Below are 22,184 nucleotides of genomic sequence, written 5' to 3'. Positions count from 1 at the left end.
TTTGTAAGTGTTTGAATGTTCTTTTTTTTTGCTTTGCAGACATCTGGGTGAAAAGCCTTCATAGTTTTTGTCAGATCCAGTTAACCCTGAACCGTCTGATGAATGCCTAACACGCCTGTTTTCCTGTGCAGGTCCTTGTGGATGCGGTGCGTCAGGTAGACCATGCCCTTCACTTGTGCCTGCTTCTGTGGTCTGAATGGCTTCTGTCGCAGACGAAAGAAGAAAAAACGGGACCAAGAATCAGAAGAGGAGATTGATGAGGGCGGGCATCACCGGGATGAGGAAACGGTGGTGTGACGGCAGAGCTGTTGGCTGAACTCTCTCCAACTTTAAAACACTGTAACATAAGACCAAGGTTACAGGTTCTCTCCAAATCAGGTGTCTGGGAATGTTCCCATAGCGGAAGTGAAGGGGTTTCAGGTTTCAAATACATATTTTTATTCAGGTGTTTCATGGAAAAGATTTCGTGTTCTACTTCTCTTTCTACTCTTACAAACCAAAAGGCCATCCAAATTTGTTCTCATGATAAGACTGATGAAAATGAAAGCCTCTGAACTCTCTGCTCATCCTCCATTCCCCAAACCTGCTATACTCTAATTTTCCCTGGGCAGCTGACTGAGAACTTTGCTTTTGCTGATAATATTCAAAAGATAAAAAAAGGTCTGATTCATTTCTTGCCAGTGTGCAAAGAGACAAAGGTCTCTTAAAATCCATTATTCTGTTCAGGCATACCTCTCCTCGACACTCCGTCTTTCCCTTCTCTACCTTAATTGCTCTTCCTCTGCGGAGGCTATATTGGAACCGAAGCTCCGTGGAGCTCTGCACCTTCTCACCTGCTTACTTACGTCGGATCAACTTACCGAAAACTTCAGCCAAGTAAGAAAGTGTAGAGCAATTTCCAGAGTCGCCCGCTGAGGGGCTCCGAGCCCATCTCGGATTTTCACGCTGAGCTGACCCCGATCTAAAGCCAAAGCAGCTGTCCAATCAGTGGCTTAGCTGGAGTGTGAAGAAGGGAGTCAAGGGTCAGAATGAGAAACGGGGGCCTGGGGAACATCACTCCCCTGGTGCTGCTGCTTCTCTAATATCCGGACGAGTAATTACTGAGAGGAACACCCACAAATGCTGATGCTTCAATTAATGTCTGTCCCCGTGGGAGTCGAGTCTCTCCCCGCAAATGCCACCACAATGCACTTCCAGCTGTCACCTGTTAGAGGGCAGGGCAATGCAAGCATGCTAGGGTGCTCATGTTTCTTCTTGGCTGCCACGATGGTGCTTTCAAAGTAAAAACAAGTGGTTGACATATCTTCCGCCGCCATGCAGCAGGCTTTCCCGCGCGCATCCGGACGCCCAAAGACAAAAGGCCAGCGCACTGGTCTCATTAGCATGCGTGATTATGCATTGCACGTCCAGTCAGGCGGTGGAGATGTAATTAACCTTTTCCAGCAGGAAACAGATGCCTGGATGTCACACACACACACACGCACACACCCACACGCGCACACACACACGTCTGCTGTCAGGGAAACAAAGCCGACGTCACGGTGTCACGGAAACAAAGCCCCGAATGCACCGCCTGGCACTTTCTGATAATCCCCTCACGCATATTTACATTCATGGCTTAGAATACGCGTCGGTGACACCGCCTCCACCGCCTCCACCGCCTCCACCCTCTTACCCGCTTCGCCCCTTTCCTCTGTTGGCAGCCACCGACCCCAGTCACACCTTTACCGTTCTTTTTGCCTCCACCGGCCGCTAGTAGTCACATCCCTGCTATCTTCCTCATTTTCATCATCTCTCCTTAAACTTTCTCCTTGGTCGAATTCATCCGTTTATCATCAGTGGATGGTACATGGCCCTGCATGGCAGCTCCCATAGATTAGCCCCCACTCTTGCTTTCCCACTTCTTCAGGCGGGTAAGAAAGTGAAGAAAGAAGCTGCTTTACGACAGATTAATGGACGGCCCTGATTGCGCCTGTTGGTGTGGCTCTGCGCCTGAGCTGAATCGACTGTTTACTCGTTCTCCCGCCGCTATGAGCGGCGAAATGAAACAAAGCGAAAGCCATTTCACAGTGTAGAGCACCTATTATGATTCAGTGTGTTACGGCGCGGCCCTAATGAGAAAGAGAGAAAACGAGAGGAGGAGCAGAAGGAGAGGAAGAGATGGTAATGAAAGCGAGTTGGGAGGGGGGGGTTTACGCTAGACAGAGCAGTCATGCTAATTGGCTACAGTGGATAACTTTCTTCGGCGAAAACGAAGGTGTGTGGTTAAAAGAACGGCCTTATCTGTCTGCATTGCTCTCATTTAACGCTCCCTCCATTTCACCTCTTTTAATGAGAGGAATATTCACCGCGGTAATGGCAGAGAACTCGGAGTTGATGGCAATTTGTTGCTCACGCACACCACGCTCCGAGACGGGGCTGAGGCAAGGCGCTCTCCTTGCCCCAGCCTCCTGCTATGGATCATGACAATTTTCAGGGATTGTAACTCAAGGACAAACAGCTAAAAATAGAAGGGTGGTGCACGACTCCTGCGGTAGCAGTGAAGGGAGGAGGTGAGTACAAGAAGGGTTGGGGGAGGGGGACCGCAAAAGCGACTCCTGTCGCATTAGATTTGGGTCAGAGGCGAGGGAAAAGCCGGCGAAGCGGAGAGCGTTCCAGACGGCTGGGAGATCCACCGCCCGCCGCTCCGTGCTCCTCTCCTCTTTTAACACCTCGCCTTTATCCTGCACACACCTGCACAGACAGCGGCGGAGGGCTCTGTACCCAATGGCTTCAGTAATCTGTGGAAATGCTCAAGAATTTGTTGGAACCCTGTTAAGTAAAACCTAGTCCCCCATGTGGTTGGGGACTGTATGGCAAAAAGGATCGTTTTGTGGTTTTGCCCACAGGTTCTTTAAGATCTTGGTGGTTTTTACCCACTGGTGTGAGACACAGGACAGGTCTGAGTGCTAATTAGGCTCCATCTCCATAAAATGAGTTTCCTGCCCATGTGGTTTTGCAACACATTCTCACACCCGACTCGTCATATATTGACGAGTTGGGACGCCGTCTGACCATGCGTCACATATTGACGCGAAGGGGCTACCCTTCGCGTCAATATGTGACGACTTGGCCAGGTTCCTTCACCGTAAAATGTTGACGAATTTGACGATTTCGGAAGGTCGCATGTTTTACATGGATTATTCATGCGAAGGGTCCTCGCAAACACTGCCGAAACTTCAAAACCCTCAAATTGGTTAGGTTTAGGGAAAAAATTACGGTAAGGCATAAGGTAAAACCCCTCGCGTCACATATTTACGCTGAAGAATTTTGGCCAAAAATGTGACGCGGAAGGACGTCCCACGCGTCAATATATGACGAGTTGGGAGTGAGAACGGGTTGGGTTTCAATGTGTAACTCTGGACAGATAGTTGGTCTCACCTAGAAATAAGATGCATACAATTTTTAACATACAGGTTGAAAAAGTTCAACTAAATTGTGTATCTTTCACTTTAATAACTTGCTTTTCATCTTCTATGTCTCACAAAATGAGATGCAGAAGTAAATACCAAAATCTGTTAATGATAGTGCCTTAGCTGATAGGAATCAGATTTCTTAAATGGATAATTCAGGACCAGTAACAGTGAACAAACACCATTCCTTTACCTACAGGAGCTAACTCTCTTAGCATTCTCATATTTCTATCTGTTTTTTTTCTAAGGCTAATGTTTAGGAAAACCTCAACCAACTATTGTGACTATTTCTTTAATAAAACACTTATCTAAATGTCCAGACTTCAATGCAAAACTCAGATGGTTAAATTGCCTTGTTGACTGAAAACCAATTGTTTAAATGGATTGTTATGTTTTCTTTTTAATTGAAATGAATGCTCAATTCATTACAACATATGAATTGAGCAGTTCACATGGTGAAAAATATTTTAACTTCCTGTTTTAGAAATGCACTGTTATTCTGAGGATTAAAAATAAAATAATGACATGCCAAGACCAAAGCAAGTGGCTGCGTTTCATGTAAACACGACTTGTAAACCTCCAAACTGCTGTCATATTAGCCAGTGATGTAACTTTAGCGCCTGTGCGCTAACAGGAAACAGATGAGGTGCATTTACAAGAGATGCTAGCTGCGTTTCCATTACAATTGTGAGCAAAACATTTCCCATAATTCTAATATTTACGAAAAACATAATTTCGCTTTGGTGGTGTTCCCATTGACTAAGAAATGCAATTAAAATCGCACAATGTATGAGTTTGCTTGTGCGACAAGTCGTTGAAAACCATATTTATATTTCACCTCATCCCAGCACAAAAGCTTTCTATTGATCAACGTTTCCATTAAGCAAATTTGTTTTCAGAAATCTAATTTGTGGAATTTCATGGTCAGTGGAAACGCAGGTACTATCGGGCAGAAAGTGATGTGAAAAACGTCTTCAAAATGCATTAGCTTAAACTGATAGTTTGAGATTTTCTTAAAATGACATCAGATATTCCATTTAATCGTTTTCACTAATGTTCAAAGTTTTACTTATATTGTGTCCCTTTTAAGGAAACCTAAGAACTGATGATTACCTCAATATTTAATAGAATGATCCAGTAAAATCTTGAAAGCAAAGGCAGATTTGAAAATATTGGCTTAAATGTATAATGTCCAATATTTCTGTAAATCTCCTTTGATGGCCCAAATGAATTTTCTGAGAAGTTAAATAAGCCAGAAATAAATGAATATTTTAGGTTGTAGTTGGAAATGACAGGGCTGGCCTGCTGGTAAAATTTATGATTTATTACAGAAGCATATTGTCACACTTTAGACCTCAAAGTGTAGGAAGGAAATGAAAAAAAAAAAAAAAAAAAAAAATTGATCCAATAAATTTTATAAATTAAATTTTAAATTACTTTTTTCTTTTAAATATCTGTTTTTTGATCATAAAAAAAATTATTTAAATTATTTATTGACATGTTATTTGCCAAGCTTAGCTTTCTGATTGGCTGCTGGAAACTAATGCAAAAAAACAAGAAGAACAAAATTTGATGTGTGATTAATATAAAATGTTACATATTTTCTAATAATCCCAAGAAAAGGATTATGGTGGTTTATTATCAGGTAACATGACTTAATCAATCTGATATTTATATCCTAATACATTACCTGACACTAAAAAAAATCATGGCCAGTTAAAATAAGAACGTATATTGCAGAGATATATTAATGATTCACTCATCAATTATCAGCCATTGGAGGAGACGTCAGGCGCTGGCACAACAAGCCCCGCCTACTTTGGAACGCCTATATATGCAGCGTTTTAGGGAAATTATAGTCTTTGATTTTATATAATTTAATAGTTTTGGATTGACAAACTTTCTATGATGCTTTGAGAGCTCTGGTGGATCCAGCTGCACACTGTCAGAAACAAACAGAAACAGGAAGTCCTTCATCTTCTTCGTGGCTTTCACCAACAATCGGCTGGCGATCACATGACTCGTATGATGTGAAAAAATTTTTCCACTGCAGTTTTTTGAGCTACTTACACTTTGATATGGCTGAAAACCCACCTCATCCCATCCTAGCACCTAGCACAAAAACTTTATCGAAAGTCGTGAGGTTTTTTTTTTTTTTCAAAATTTGTGTTTCCTTTAAGCTAATTTATTTTAGTACTTTCAGTACTAAAATAAATTCTATGGTAAATGGAAATGCAGCAAGTGGCAGAGAAGATGAGGAAAAAAGAACAGGCCTTTATCCATCTCAGCATCACCCTATTTCCAATTTCTACTTGTCTGCAGAAATGAAACACAAACACATGCAGGCATGCTAATAACGCAGAGTAGAGAGTACAAACCAGCCAAAACCCCATCTTCAAACACTAACCCACACACTCACCGTCAGCACACCCACATCAACGTATTGGACACATCTAGCCATTTAACAGGATGTCTACGGTCAGACCAGACGGTGTGATTCTGAAGAAGCGACTGGCACCGTTAAATATCTAATTCCCCTTCACGTCTAGATGAAAATAAGGTGCAGGGCTGATTAGATTGCTGCCTGCTGTGCCAGCCTTCAGGTTTGTGTTGTGTTCATTACCAGCCCCAACCTCCAAACCCCCAGCCCCCAACCAATCCTATCTCCAGCCATGCTCACCTGCCAGCTGCAAATAGTCTCTGATAGAAAAGCAATTCTGACACACTTGAGAGTTACGGTCGATGCCTGAGGAGTGATGATATTAAGTCAAGTATGATTTATTTAGAAATTGCCACGCTGTCAGGCTCGAGTGGCTGTGAGAAATTACTAAAATTTAGAACCAAAGAGTTTTAGTAAAGGTGCTGTCAGTAGATGCAGAAAGTGACTCAGATATATTACAATTAGGACAAAAGTTTGAGATTTTGTCCTTTGAGGTTTTGCTTTGAAAATTTCACATGAAATATTTTCAATCTAGAACGTTTTGTGGATGTTTGAGACGTTTAGGTGAAATGTGAAAAGCACTTTTTGTTGGAGACACATTATGATGCGCTATAGATTAAAATAATGTTATATTTAGTTACATTTTAATCCGTGTTTCAGGAACGCGCGATCAGTCATGGAACGTCTGTAAACATGTAGCACTAACATTAGATTAGTGCTACATGTTTAGCCTTGAGTCACTAGTTTAGGCACCTACATGCTAACTCCTTTTAGCATAGCTTAAACACAACTAAAACCTTTTTCCAGCATCCAATCAGATCGCTTCTTTAGATGCAAAAAAACCCCAAACAAACAAAAAAACCCCAGTCTTTAGTGACTCTGTCCTAGTAGTCTGTTGCTTGTCCGTCAGACTTACCGGTGTACCAGAAACATGTATAGAATCGTTTTAACGTGGGAAAAAAATGCTATTCAAATTTTTGACATATAATAATCAATGTAATCAATTAACTGATATTGCAGCATTTTGTATAGACAAAGTAACTACATTTAATATTTATTAATGATAAACAGTCCAGAGTTTGATTGCATATTGAGTCAAATGGACCACAGTTTGACTAAAGCGGATTAAACAAGGCTGATGTGACTCACCTAATACATTTATTTTAATTCAGCATAAAGGGCAAGTCAGAATAAGTAGAAATACCATGTAAAGCAAAACTGTAGGAAAAATATAATATGTTCTTTGTGACTATTTATCTAAATATTTCAAGAAAATACAGAATTACAAACAACAGAATCTGACACCCAGCAGTATGAGTAAAAGTGAAACAAGGAGGCAACTGAGTGACAGTGAGGTTAACTTTGTAGAACGTTTGGTTGAATAGTCATTCATACCTTACATCTTATAAATATTACAACTGACATTATGTTCATCATTAGCTGGATGATTGTCACCATCTGGAAAAAATTAGGAGAATGAGAAATATAGACAATAGACATAAAAGTGACACTAACTGTAGAGCAGCCCCATAGTGTAAATGAAATATTCATTCAAAATGTCCAGTTCGTGTCTGTTGCGGTTTTCGAACATATCCTGCAGCCTTCAGTTTTCGTGGGCTGAAGGTTAAAGAAGATGCTGAGTGAGATTGGAACTTTATAGCATCAACCTTTCAGGGACTTCTTGGAAATACTGAACAACTTGCACAACCGCTCCGGGCTACGGGAACTTGTTTCACACAGCTGCTGATCCAGGATTTTAAACTAAGTAAACTATGTGTAGTGTGGATTAAGCTGTTTTTTTCTTTTTTTAATTGTGCGAGGAAAACTTTTGCACACTGCCCAGAGGGCTGGAACAAAGGTTAAGTGTCCCACACAGCTGGTTCCAAACCACGATCAGCTAGAAGCGATAAATTGATTCTTCGCTCTTTTTCTTTCCTGCTTCACCTCACATTTTCCTCTCACTCTTTTTTTTTTTCTCACTCATTTTCCTCACACTTCTGCCAGAACTGGTCAATAGTGGAGCGGTTATCGAGCAGCGGCTAAATGAGACTTTGATTCCCCCTGAGGCCAGTGGTGGGGGGTTATTCCCTGGAACCAGGGGGTCCAGTCCTTCATCAGGGACCTCTTCACTCATTGATGAAGCGTGCGATTTAAACTCCATTTGATTTAGCCGTGCTTAAGGACAATACTTTTCATTAGCATTCATCAAGAGCCGTCCAGCATGGCCGCTAATGAGCTGATCTGCTCTCGAACGCTTCGTTCCGTCTTGGAAACAGTGACGCCACGAGGACACGGAGACAGCGCTGGCGCTTAGAGTCAACTCTCTAGGCGCTTCCCGCTTCATCTCCAGCAAGACCATTTCTTGTAAATGTAGTTCTGCTGGGGCTGACAAACGATTAACGTTATTAATCCGATTGATCACAGGGATGCTGTGAACTAATCACGATAAATTAGTTGTTAAAAAAATTATGAGTTAATGAGTTCTAAATGTTTTTATTAGGGTTGCCAATTGATTAAAACAGGATGTAACACACAGCACACGGGATTATTTCTCATGCTGCTGTTGCTTTTGTATTTATCGTTGTTCATCTTTTTTATTTGTTCTTCGCAGCATGTGTGTTACTTCACTCACGAATGTAAAATGATGCATTCAGTTGTTGTTAGTAACAACAACTGTCCACAATCATTGAGGTTCTGCCTGTTGCGCAATACGATCCTGTCCGCCCTCAAACTACTACCACATATCACAGTGAACACACCAACCCTATGTAGAAGCATAGTGGTGGTAGAGTAATGCTGAGGGGATGATTCCCCACGTAACGTCCAGCAAGAACAGGGAACATGACAAACCGGGCAGAAAGATGGATGGAACTAAAGATGTGACAATCTTTAAATGACAAACAATAGTGGTTCAAATGAATGGGTTGACCTTCACCAGTGCTCACCGTCTTCTGCTGGTCTATCACGTTAAAGTCCCAGAGAAACACCACAAAGTTTGCAAAGCATTTTCCTCATTTAGGATATCTCTTGGACCAACAGAGTTTTTTTTCTTTTTGCTCGCAGAGCCATCAAGAACAAACGCTGAATGTTTGTTCTCTTGTCTGGCCTTGAAAACCGTCTCCCTGTGAGCTTTCACATTTACTCTGAAAAGATTCTTTCACAGTTTTTTTCACTCCAGTTTTGTACACACATCCAAAAACACACACTATAGTTAAAAGTGTTGCGCTCTCTCCCGTTTGTGGAGTTCTTATTTTATTCATATCTCAGGGCCTTTTGCTGTGGGAAACAAGCAAAGCTGAGATGGAACAAGCAAGAAAAAACAAAAAAAAACAAGAAGGGACCTTTTGACAGAGCAACGTTGATGAACAGCCCCGACATAGCGAGATACATAAACATGAGGTCAGAGAAGATCGCTGAGGGAGATGGAGGAGGAGGAGAAGCGAGCGAGCAAGGGGAGAAAATGTGAGAGAGAGAGGAAGAAAGAGAGAGAGAGAGTTACGAAGAACAGCGAAGAGGCAGAAATAGAGCTTTAGAAAACACTCTGTCGCTGACAAGCTCACACTTTACTCACGAAACACACCAATCAGTCCTTTGGGACAGATCAACCTGTGTGGTGCCGTGTGTGTTTGTGTGTGTGTGTTTGTGGTGGAACACACACACACAAATAATGGGAAACACCGCCTGGCGCGGCAGAGAGCATCTTTGAAATGCAGAACGCATCGAGAGTCCTGGAGAGCTCCGCTTTGCAGCAAAGCCTCATTACAGAGACAGCAGCCTTAAAGCTGGACGATACACACACACACACACACACACACACACACCCACACACACACACACACACACACACAACTGAATGTACACCCACTCCTAAACACACGCAGAAACATGCTAATGCGGCCTTCTGCATTTTTTGCAAATCAAATTGAAATCTCAGCAGAGCAGAAATGTTGTGAAAGTTCTCCTTCCTCTAATCCTCTCTGCCGTTTTCGATCCTTGTTCTCCATACAAATAAAGTTTCATTTACTCCCCCCACCCCCCACTCCCTCCACCTCGCCACTAATATTGTATTCATGTATATTTGATTGTGTAAACTCTGTGGAGATTGGCGGCGCTGTATCTGCTGTGCCTTTTTAAAAATGCATCTATGAATAAATAATGTCTCTCTCCGTTGATTGAAAAAGCCATATTGCCAGAAAGCCATGATGAAACGATAATGTAATATCTGTCCTCATCCTGATTAAAGCCAAGCATTCTCCTTCTCTTTTTTTTTTCTTTCTTTGCAGCCCACTTCTCCTTCTCTTTCTGTTTTTTTCTTCTTTCAATTCTGTGGCTTAATGAATCCTAAAGCTCTGCCGCCTGATGACGCCGCGCTTCCGTGTGTGTTTTAATAAAGAGAAGGCCTCTTTCTACACGTCTCAGTGTTATGTGGTTGTTTGCAGATATTAATAAAGAGCAGCCAGGCGCCTCCCCCGGCACCCCCACCTTGCTAATTGACAGTGATAGCAGAGACTCGTCTCCTGGGCTGATGTTGGGAGCCTAATAAAGATACATTACTGTGCGGCCGGGCAAATGATGCACGTCGTCTCCCCCACGCAGCCTGATTAAACTGATAAAGTGCGCCAAAAAAGAGCCAGAGATGGGGATGTAAATAATAAAACAGCGTTGGGTGAAAAGGAAGAGTCAGCAGAGGTGGGGGAAGAGTCACAACGCTGAGAGAGAAACCTCATTAGGAGCAGTTCCATACCTAATGAATAAAATGCAAAGTTCCTCATACTGCTCGCCCAATTTTGCAAATTTTTAATTGGTGTGACATTCCAAGTTAAAAGCTGCGGCCTTTGGATGACCCCGCAGTGTCAAGGCTGGTTAAACACACACACACCCACACACACGCACTCATGCGTGCGCAACGCATACATTGACAGGCGGCTGTGCTCCTGACTTTGATATACTCTCATTAGCATAGCAACAGCAAGATGACCGTCCACAGGGGAGGCTGTAACCCAGGCAACCAGAGCTGGCAAATCCAACTACCCAAACCAGAGGCACGAATGGAAGTGCGCTCGCAGCCACGTTCCTCATGTTTGAGTCAGTGTTGTTGAAAGTTGGACCTTTAATATGAAGTGGTACGTTCAGTTCGGCCAAAACTGACCTGAATAAATTCCTATTCGTACTTCGTTATTGGAAGTACCGATATCTCTAGCTCACAAGGCAAAGACAACAAACAATATTAGAATCCCAGGACGAGAGTTTAACTTTGTTAAATAAAAAAACAATGTTAAAAACAATGTGTTACCTCGCAATATGTTTAATGCAATATAATTGCAGGTCTAGTTTGTATACAATCATAAATGTCAATTTAAAATTTCAAATACATCCACATTTAAAGAGCCTCAGTGAAAACATGACTGAAAATCCATTTATTCACTGCATGTTTATGTGTTTGTGTAAGGTTGAGATGTAACTGCCCATGAAAACTTTAAACCATTCAGACCAACAAGAGACACAATCAAAACTGTCAATAACTCATTATCCTGTGACAATAACTCAGAAATAGTCCAAATACTTTGGTTGTATTTTTTATTTCTTCTTACATAAAGTTTCTGTTTGTAGGTTTGTGGTGCATTTCTGTCCTCAAGAAAGATGGAAAAGTTCAGATATTTCACAACGAGATATTAACATACATGGAAAAACCTATTATATAAGGAAAGCCTTATTTAATAGCAGAAAGTGTGACAGCAACAGTCAGAAAAGCTCACAGTATTCAATTATGCCACATGAAGTGATCAGTACATTATTGTGAGAGAACGAAAAACCTAATGCAAGGGAACGCAAAAGAGAAGAAAAGTCCTCCATGTCCCCTAAGGGGCTCCGTAGTATAGAAATATCAATCAAGATAAAAAAATAATTAGTTTTTAGTGCCTTTTTTATATTTTAAATGTCTCTACTGAGAGCAAAGCAGAACCAAAGTCAAACTCCTTGCTTGTGTGGATAAAACAGATTCTGAACAAATGAGGCAGCACATGTTATTAGGTTCAGGTAAGCAAAACAAGATTTTAGCCACGTCTGTTTAGACCCAGTTCATTGTCTACACCAGGCATGTTCCAAGTCCAGGCCCCGGGGCCAATGTTCACTAGGGCCACAGCCACGGTCCATAGCCCTGTGCTGAGCACAATGGAAGAAGTCTGATCTGATATTACAGAGACAGATGGTAACAAACAGAAAAGAGTTTGACCTTTTGTCCATTAGCTTGCGATGAAAGAGCTCACACACGGCTCAGTTACAGAGTTTTTTGAAAAGGAGTGGACAATGAAGTGATTGTAATTGCAAAACTACTTGACCTCCAGAATCTTAAAAACCAAACCAGACAATCTGATTTATTGATATTGGTGAATTCTGCTGGATCAGAGTGACTCTGGGATGAACCTGCTAACAGATTCACATGGAGCACAGTGTGTGGCTCAACAAAAAACAAAACTGTTAGGACTCTTTTCCTGTTCACATGTTTCGAATTAAGAAGTTTACTCTGAACATTTAGTAAGGAAAACATTTCATGTTTCATCTGAAAGTGTTTTTTTTTCTTTTTCCGGTTAGTTGTTTTTGCTTCATTTTCTGTGATCTAAATGGTGATTTTTATAAAAACTTGGTGATGCAACAAAAAGGATGCCATTTGTAAAAATAAATTTAAAAAGATCTATGAAAAGTTTATTGGCATTCACTATTAAAAGGCTTATTGCACAATGCCTGCAAGTCCAGTAGGACTGGCAAGTGAGAAGTCTGTGTGGAGGAACAGCTCATCCTGCTCTCTCCTTCTTACTGATAACTTTGTCTGTTAGCTATTTTTAAAGTGACAGTTTTTATAGTTATAGTTACACTATCAACATCACAACCGGATTACTACAAACCTAAGGACTGGGGGATTTGCTTACATATATTTTTTACCTTACTTTTCTTCATCTCCAAGTTGAACCAGGACAAAATGCCTCCGGCCGACTCCAGAGACCTCAGCAGTATTATACAATGACTTCAGTCTATAGAAATGAAGATCAAACTGCTGGAGGTGAACTTTGAAATCAACGCTACCCGTGGAAATGAGACAACTCTTCCTCAAATCAACGGAGAGGTCGTACGCCTCGCATCAAGCAGCCCACCCTGGAACGCTCTGGATGCCAAGCCGAAGCAAAAGTCTCACACTGCGGATCCGACTGACAGGGAGAACCCCTCACCTGGACCAATCGGCCTGGCCGGCTCTGAGCCGAAACCCACCTTCAACCTCAACACCTGCTCCACTAAAGAAAAACAAACAAGCAGCTGCAACCAAAACAGCTCCACCGACTCCGCTCCCAAGGACAGAGCGACCAGCCCAGACCTCAAAACATTCTGACTCCCTGGGAATCCCACTGAAAAACAGATTTTCTGAACTCCAAACATTTGCCTTCAAACATCAACAACGAGGCAAGACCAACACATCCACCCCCCCAAAAAATCCAAAAGACAAAGCGACCACCAGGAAAACAAAAGGTAACCCAAAAGTGCTTATTGTTGGAGACGAGGCAGTAAATGGAATCAGTCACGTCTGCAATCAAAGAAAACGAGAGCTTTCTTTGGAAGTCAGAGAAAGCTTTTTGTTTTGAATTTAATTAAATGGGAAAATCTGTTAAGGTTAGATATCTTTCGCTGTCCTTCATATTTATTGAACCACAGCACTGGAAGGATAAAACGTGCAAAATTCCCTGTCAGGCATCAGAGCTCCTGACTGAAGCTTTTGTTCTCAGCTGCCCAGAATGACCTATGGTAATGCAACCTTATCAGCACAGACACACCAGCTAACTGTTAAGTTTCTACAAAAAAAAAATAAAATATATATATATATATATATATATATATATATATATATATATATATATATATATATATATATATATATATATATATATATATATATATATAAATTAGGATTTCTTTCATTCAGCCAATACCTTTGAAGTTCAAACTCTGTGTAAAATGTAAGCTAGCCCATGTGTCACAAAGGAGTGTGAACACTGCCAATCCTGCCAGCCCAACGCAAAATGGCTCGGCTAAGATTTCCAACATAAATCAACCAAGCGCAGCTCTTTGTTGTCCTCGAATGCCAATCACGTGGTTCACCGTATTTCCAAAGGGAGGTAAACCCTGAGAGGAACTGACGAGTGGCTGACAGGTGATTCCAGGGGGAGGAAAGTGACGCACGTGTGTCAGAAATTTATGAGTTCTTGACTGGCAGACGCTGTCTTCTGTCCACACCTCATCCAGCAAAATCAGATAAATCACTAAGGGTAGAATTATGTTTCAATCTGCCAACCTTAAAGTGTTCAATCCATTAATTGGGAAGAATGGGATTTTTTACCCCTTTTTTTAAAAAATAAGAAGCTAAATAATGCTAAGCTAATTTTTAGGATGTGCTTATTGTCTCCTTACAGTCTTAAACGATTGCTTATATTTTTGGATGAAATAAAAGGAAACCCAGCATCTCACCTGAAACACACAAAAGAATTAGATTGTGAAATGAAAGGTGGATTTTTCTCCATTAGTTTGATGGCTTTCATGTCATATTCAGTTTTTGTGATGTTTGTTCTGTCTAATTTACCAGGATGCAAAGTTTTTAATCATACATCCGGGAATCAGTAGTTTTCACCTTGGCAACCTCCAGGAACTAACTAGTCACTACCTGACGAAAGCAGATCTAGTGACAACAAACATATTAGATACTCATCAGCATCATGAAGTGAATTTACCACAGACAGCAGTATGTTTTCCCCCCAAAGTCATTTTCTCCAGAAAGGATTTTTAAAACTGTCAGTATTACCTACCCATCTGACAAGGTGCATAATGCAACCAACATTTACACATGCTGCTAATTTGTCTGTTCAGATGTTAGCGTTAGATGCGCGTTACAGCGTTTGACATGTTTTAAATGTCTGTATCAGCAAATCAATCAACGCTGCAACATCTAATGGTTCCATTGAAATTGGCCTTTATCTCTTTATCTACTCTTGTCTTCAATTTAAATCCGGACTCTCAACAGATTCAGTAATAGTTTCATTCCTGCTGGCATTTGCACAGTTTTTTTTTTTTTTTTCACTTCTTGTAACAATACATTTTTTGTTGTGGTTTTTTAAAGAGAGATCTCCCCATTTTTCACCTTTGGCTGCTCAGCTGGTAATATTTTATTTGATTGCAAAAACAAAGAAAAAAAACTGCTTAAAACTGACTGTAGTAATAGTGATATAAATGCTTCATCATTCTAGTAACGTATTATTTGAGAAAACAAGTAGAGCCTGTGTTGCTAGTAAATTCTCCGCTCCTAATTATCAGCGAGTTTCCTCGTTTGCAACCCCGTAGTAATTTGCGCTCCGCTCACTAGGCTGCGTTGGTGATTATTTAAAATAGCAAGAGTGTGTTCAAAGAGCACAGCAACATTAGTGGATCATCCACAGAACCCATCACTACTGTGAGCATCTTTTTTGGATCACAACCTCACCTTTTAGAAATCTCTGTTCTTCCTGTGCCGATGTGTTACATCAAAGTATGCTGGCGGTGGATTGGTAAATAATGTACAGCTGTGTTTGTTTTAGAAATGATCAAATCTGCAGTTAAGATTGTGCATATAAAAGGCTTTACTATAAAGAAAATAGGAAAGTATTATGGCATACAGTTTCATTTTACAATATGATTCAGAACAAATATGAAATCTGCCTTTGCCAACATTTTAGTTCACATGCAGACGCTGATTGTCTGCTTTTGTGTGCTACTGAAGACAGGCCAGTCGTTTATCAAAAAGTAAAGTTTTAAGCATCATTTTATGAGTAGACAGGGTGTCTACCTCACAGACTACAACTGGGATCCACAGGAAACGAGCAATAAGATCTGCCTCCCATTCTATGTTAACACATTCTAGAAACTAGCAATAAAAGAGAGCAAAGGGCTCTATTATTAATCTGACCTCTGATGTATGAAGCAGCTTCATATGTGAGAGGAAGAATTTCAAATTCTTCTCTGAATTTGACAGGCAGTCAATGAAGGGAAGCTAAAAAAGGAAAAGTCTGATCTCTCGTTTTAATTTTCTTACTGCAGCATTCTGGATAAGCTGAAGACTTTTAACATTTATTTTTGACAACATTCCAGGGTGAGATTAATATCTCGCTTTAAATCCTACAAACCTGTTTAATGGGTCTTCGGTAAAAGCCAGCCCGTTGACATGCACTTTGCTTCTTACAGAGGGTCTGGACCCCCGGATATTGTTGCTTGCTAACATCTCCAACTTTTGTCCACGACATACAAAATGCACCACTTTGATATTATGAAGATTACCGGAAAATACCAAACGACCATCCTCCACTGCGAAGAGAGAAGTGCCGAGCTGAGTGACGTGGCTGTAAATATGAATTCAATATTTGGAAGTGTGGTCAACATGGACCGAACAGCTTTGTTCACTTCCCCCAATGAAACAGATAAAACTACCGAGAGACGAAAAATTCTAAAGAAGTGCAGAAAATCAACGTCATCAATAAGAACCTGAACTGTATGGTGATTGGCCTGGTAATTTCCTCCAGAAATTAAATGGACTCAATGGGAGCTGGAGGAATCCAGCTCAATGGGAGAGAGTTCACACGAATCAGTGAAGGGGATGAGAATCGAGTGGCATTGTGTAGGAAGGCTCTGGACAGGCCAGGTCAAAAATAACACTCAGATTCTTTACTGTATTTCCAGAGGACAGTTTAAGTTGTTGACTCGAAGTTTCTTTTCAAAAACTCTCTTAGCAATAAAATGTATTGAATACTATGTCTGTAAAGTGATAAAATATAAAATAGCTCAATGGGTATGAATATTTTTTAAGGCACTCTTTAAGTTTCTCTCATTTTCAACAAGGTTCTGTCTTTCCTAAAGTCATTTTCATCCAACTTGAGACCAGAGTGTATGAAAATGAGTTCGCTCTGTGCTCAAATCAGGTTTAGATCAAATTAGCTTCATTATAAAGCATATTTATAATAAGGAGAGATGACCGAAGTGTTGTAAACAACATTAATGCACGGTGACAGAAGCTGCACACAGCAAAACAGAAGAAACTAAATTACCCAAAAGAGAAATGGCACAGACATTAAAGTTTGCAAAAAGAGAAAAGAACAGAAATAAATCCTGGTAATGCAATGAGTCCCTAAAAGGAATAGTAAAATGTTAATATACCCAGAGAGTTAAAAGGCATAGAGAAAAAAAAGAAAATGTCTTGGGTATTAAAAGTGTCAGCAGAGGACGGATTTAATTGGCAGTAGAAAGTTGTTCTGCTGCTGTGGAGGCAACACTGCAAATACCTCGGCCTTACGAACAAACATTGATCAACCAACTGCTAAAAGCTGTTTTCTTAGCTAGGAAAAAGAAGTCCAGCAGTGATTTCAGAAAAGCACTCAGGTTCCTGACTGTGCAAACCTAAAACTCAAGCACACTGCTACGGTGAACAGCATCACAGGGTGGGCAGCTCGTTGCAGCAAATCTACTACTTTTATTGGCTTTTTCTCTTTTAAACTTTTCCACCTAATTTTTCTGACTGTGTTTAAATCATATTTTTCCATGTGCATTTTGAAGTATGGCTTCAGAAAAGGCTGATGGAAATGGAAAAATTCTAAATAATTTCCTCAATTTTGCAAAAAATATTTTTTCTCTCACTTAAGGTGAATTTTGGTTCTTCTGAAAGAGTTAATGCGCTAAAGGGGCAATGGAAACATAATACGTTCTGATGTAGCACACAATTAACTCACTTACCTAAATTAACGGTCCAGCATGTCAAGTCTGAAGTCAACCTGTCGACGTGCAGTCGTGTGGTTTTGGGACAGACTCTACATGATCCATGGTTCCCACCGAGCCGAGCTCCTGGGAAACCCCTCCTGGTGTTCTGTCATATGTGTGGTAAAGGACAGCAGAGAAGAGTTACTATTACAAGTTCACAAGTTCAGAGAAGGAAAAAAGTAATGATTGGCAAGTTGCCAGATCGCTTTTTATTTTCCATGTAATCAAAAGAAGAAACTAAATAAAAACAAGATGAACAGAAGGCTTCGGTGGGACTTTCTCCCGCTGCGTACAACCAGAATCATGCAGAGGAAGTTTATTGTTTCAGTATGAAGCTTACTTCTCCTCAACCACAGAAAGTTCTGCTGTAAAGAGTCCAAGAGTCTCTGGCGTACTTCACCCAGCCTGCTCAAGGAGGACTATTTCACCAGACATCTCTGCTCAACTCTATATTTTTTACTGCAGCGTACTCAGTGAGCCACTGTGAACTACACATCAAACTGTTTTGCATGGAACACCGAGCTGATAAGGTGGAGAGTCGGCTCAACCAGGCACAACGTCGAGCAATTAGACTGTCACTCTGACAGGTGTGTTTTGGCTAGATGAAAACGGGGTCCAGCTAGCTCAACAAATTTGCTGGTATGCTTCAAATTGCAGGTGAAGAATGAAATAACCATGAAATTCCAACCGTGTGCAGACAGTCAAGAGTCTGGCAGCTAACAGAATCGCACAGTACATCCAAGTATGAGGGGCATTGAAATTACCCATCCTGCTCTCTGGCTGAACAACCGACTTCTGGTGGTTGAGGAGTTGGGGCTGGATTTTCCATAAACGCATCCACAAAACTCTGACCAGTCATCCAACAGTTTCATCTGGAAAAGAAGAGGAGGAGCAAAGTTCACCACAGGGTTTATGACAAGATGGGGGGATGAGAACAAAATGACACGATTTTTATCATTCCACTGTGACATCGTCATTGAGAACAGATTTCGGTGGTTTGGCTCGACCTTGGAGGGCAACTTGAGTTTATGATTTTTTTATTTTTATATTTTGCCTAATACATATCCTCATTTTAAAAAACTGCATTTTGGCTTTTACTTAAGTCAGGGGTCTCAACTCCAGTCCTCAAGGGCCGCTGTCCTGCAGGTTAGGTACAAAACACTGGAATTAAATGGTTTTATTACCTCCTCTTTGTGTAGATCAGTTCTCCAGAGCCATAATGACCTAATTATTCTATTCAGGTGGAGCAGCAGAAGAACATCTAAAAGTTGCAGGCAGCGGCCCTTGAGGACTGGAGTTTGAGACCCCTGACTGAAGTCTTCTTTTGTATTAAAACCAGTTCATAAGTGAGGCTGGAAATCAGTAAAATCCACATCACTGTAAATTCTCAGCACACATTAGCAGTCCAGCAGCCTTTTCAGATTGAGTGGGATGTTGTGCTCAACCTCTACAACCCAAACAAACCACAGGCTGCCAAAATGGAAGAGTGTCAGTCAGTCTCACTCTGTGTCACCTGGCCCGGCAACCCTGACGCTGGTTTTGAAATGCATATGGTGGATCGTGAACAGATGGGAGATCTCATTCCACCTGTCGGTGTTTGTCCCTCGCGCCCGACGCAGACGCTCGCTCGCGCGCACATGTGGTGGGCGGCGGTGCTGTTGTTAATTAGAAGTTAACATCTCAAACTGTGTGTTTCGCCGTAACTGGGAGTGCGGGTGGGAAGAGTGGGGAGTGGGGGGGGGGCGGGCAGGGACAGGTTAATTGTGTGGGCAGAATGACTAGCTTGGTGGTTGTTTGTGTTAACTCAACACAGAAACACAAGCTATGTTTGGGAACGTCTAATAATAGAGCCACGGACAGATTGGAAAATCCTCTGCCCAGGCAGAATGAAAGTGCTCTAACTGCATCTCTGAGTAAGCAAACAGGCAGCAGGAGAGGAGGAGGAGGAAAAGTCGAGAAAAAAAACAGAGCAAGAACAGTAACGAGGTTTTTATTTATTTATTTATCTTTGCAGAGCGTTGTTTGGACTGTGTTTTTTTTTTTTTTTTTTTTTTTTTTTTTTTTATCAGTGCAGCGTTTCTCTCTCTGTGCTCTTTGTGCAGACTTTCTGCAGGCCTCCCAAAGACACAGCTCTTTAATGAGCATATCGATCAGCGTTTCTCACACCATCGGTCCCCCCACAGAGAGAGAAGGCGAGAGACAAGGGGAGGAGTGGGGGGACGATGAAGAGACGAAAGCCTCTGAAAAAGCTTTAGACTCACAAAGTGGAGCGTTTTTTGTTTTTTTTCTCTCTCTCTCTCTCTAAAGACCGCAGGGGAGTCGGCTTTGTGCCTGTAAAATTCAATTTACCTTTTCATAGATGGGCTATGCTGAGCGGCTGGTATTGAGGAGCACGTCTCATAAGCCGCTCCCAATGTGTGTGTGTGTGTGTGTGTGTGTGTGTGTGTGTGTGTGTGTGTGTGTGTGTGTGTGTGTGTGTGTGTGCTCACCTAGGAATCTGTGTGGGGTTTCTGCGTGCCCATGTCAGTGCTTGTGAGCGAGCAGCATCAGGCGCTCTGGTGTGAACCTGGGTTCTCTGTCAGAGCTCCGTCTCGCTCCGATCGCTTCCCTGCATCACATTACCGCTACACCTCCACCTCCACCTCCACCCAGGCAGGCAGGTAGACAGAGGGGGGAGACGGAGAAACATCAAAGCCACTCAGCGAGGCTGAGGAGAGAGCGAGTTAAATTCGCACGGATGTGATTTCTTTGTTGACTTGAAAAGGGGAAGCAGTCAATAACGTCCAGGTTCTCTGATAACATCCATTCCCGTTCTGTAGAGTTAAGCGCTAAACTTCAACAAACGCGGCGTTGTGCAGTATGCGAGGTCTCAGCAGGACTTCCGCCTTCACCCTGCATGCAACTGTTGTCCTCCCAAGTGACTGATTGTTGAGGGGGAGCAGGGAACCAATAATAGTTCCGTTTCCACTAGCCATGGATTTGTGCAAATTGAAATGACAAAAATGAATTTGCTTACTGGAAACATGGCAATCTACAGAAAAATCCTGTTTTTCATTGAAAGGTTTGTACCGGTAGGATGAGGTGGATTTTCAGCTGTCTCGAATTAAATGTATGTCACAAAACTGCAATGGAAACATTTATTTATTTATTTATTTATTTTGCATTACATCAACAGCCGGATGTTACTACTGGCAGAAACACAGAAGAAGGAGAGAGGAAGTAGTAGGAGGATGATGGTTTGTTTTGGTGTTTTGTGACAGTGTGCAGCTGGCTCCACTAGACCTCTCACCGCATCACAGTTCAGAAAAAGTTGCGTCAGTCCAATGTGTTGAATCCATACCTCTTCTGTATAATCACAGACTGCAATTTTCACAAAACAGTGGAAAATGCAGCTCAATGAAAAAAATATCCAAAGACCTACAAAACCAAGAACTCTGACAAAATCCAGCTGAGAATCTGTGGAAGCTTGCAGAAAAATTCAAGAGTATTCAGACATTGTCAAAGCTTCATAGTTTTACTGCTAAACGTATTCACTGATTGAAAAAAAAATCCAGGTCATGTAGAAAGGTTAGCGTATCTAATTTGATCAAACTAAGTCAGTATTTGTTCACCTATCCATCCATTATGGATACCCACTTATTCTTGCGGGGTCTTGGGTGGCCGGTGCCTTTCTCCAGAGGTTGTTGGACTTTTCTTAAACAATGTATGAAAAACAGAAAGTGAGTCTGCTGTGATTTCAACAGACTTGATTCTGAACTCAGCGGAAATAATGTGGAAACATAGCTTACTATTTTAAAGTGGAGCAGAGAGAGCCGGACTGGCTCTTTTTCAAGGGGTATAGTCCAGAACACAGACGAATCCCAACATCAAGTCAGACAAGAAGCTCCTGGGTTCAAATCCTAAACTAGACTAACAGGAGACATAACATCTTAGTGTGTACATGAACGCCTCTCGCCTATTGACCTCTGGAGAAAGATAAACCATAAAACCCCTCAGCAGGATAAGGCAGGCGTAGAAAATAAATTCATGCACAGTTAAAAAAAACGGAGCTGAAAGCCAGAGGCAGTTTCTGAAACACTAAGTATAGCATTATGTCTTCCCTAGACATAAGGAGCTCATCATTCTGCCAAGAAAAGTCTATTTACTGCTGTGAAATGATCAAGAGAGCTGTCCTTCTAGAACTGGAAGTTTATTTCTGTGTTTAAACACAAGGTCACTCCATCCTTCAGTTAAATCAGAAGCCTAAGACTCCCATCCCCACACAGGAGGAGTAATATTAATAAAACTGAAAAATGACACCAACCAATCATATTCCAGGCTGACCACTGCCTTACTAAACAATTATGCAAGATTTACATCTCTCTTCAATTCTCAGTCTGGGATTTCTCCCATTGATCTGGATTTCTCAGGATGTATCTCAACTGGGCCAGTCAGCAAACAGGAGGACGAGTTGGGAATGATGACAAGATTGTAGT

At 41.5% G+C, this 22,184-nt stretch overlaps 2 long non-coding RNA genes across 2 annotated transcripts in view; one reads left to right on the top strand and one right to left on the bottom strand.

Moving 5' to 3' along the window:
* LOC122833993 overlaps positions 1 to 10,301 on the top strand; it is a 30,194-nt gene extending 19,893 nt beyond the window's left edge. The window contains exon 3 of the long non-coding RNA XR_006371098.1: positions 132 to 10,301. This is a non-coding gene — a long non-coding RNA (uncharacterized LOC122833993). The remainder of the gene's footprint in view (positions 1 to 131) is intronic.
* The window catches only part of LOC122833994, a 41,628-nt gene extending 21,015 nt beyond the window's left edge, over positions 1 to 20,613 (bottom strand). Inside the window, exons 1-3 of the long non-coding RNA XR_006371099.1 lie at positions 20,199 to 20,613; positions 18,474 to 18,581; positions 17,686 to 17,815 (exon numbers count right to left, since the gene is read on the bottom strand). This is a non-coding gene — a long non-coding RNA (uncharacterized LOC122833994). The remainder of the gene's footprint in view (positions 1 to 17,685; positions 17,816 to 18,473; positions 18,582 to 20,198) is intronic.
* Positions 20,614 to 22,184: the final 1,571 nt, after the last annotated feature.

The sequence above is a fragment of the Gambusia affinis genome, linkage group LG07, assembly GCF_019740435.1.
Source record: "Gambusia affinis linkage group LG07, SWU_Gaff_1.0, whole genome shotgun sequence".
In the NCBI taxonomy this organism is placed as follows: Eukaryota; Metazoa; Chordata; class Actinopteri; order Cyprinodontiformes; family Poeciliidae; genus Gambusia; species Gambusia affinis.
Note: the sequence above shows the minus strand (reverse complement) of the source record. Positions and strands in the feature narration are given on the sequence as shown.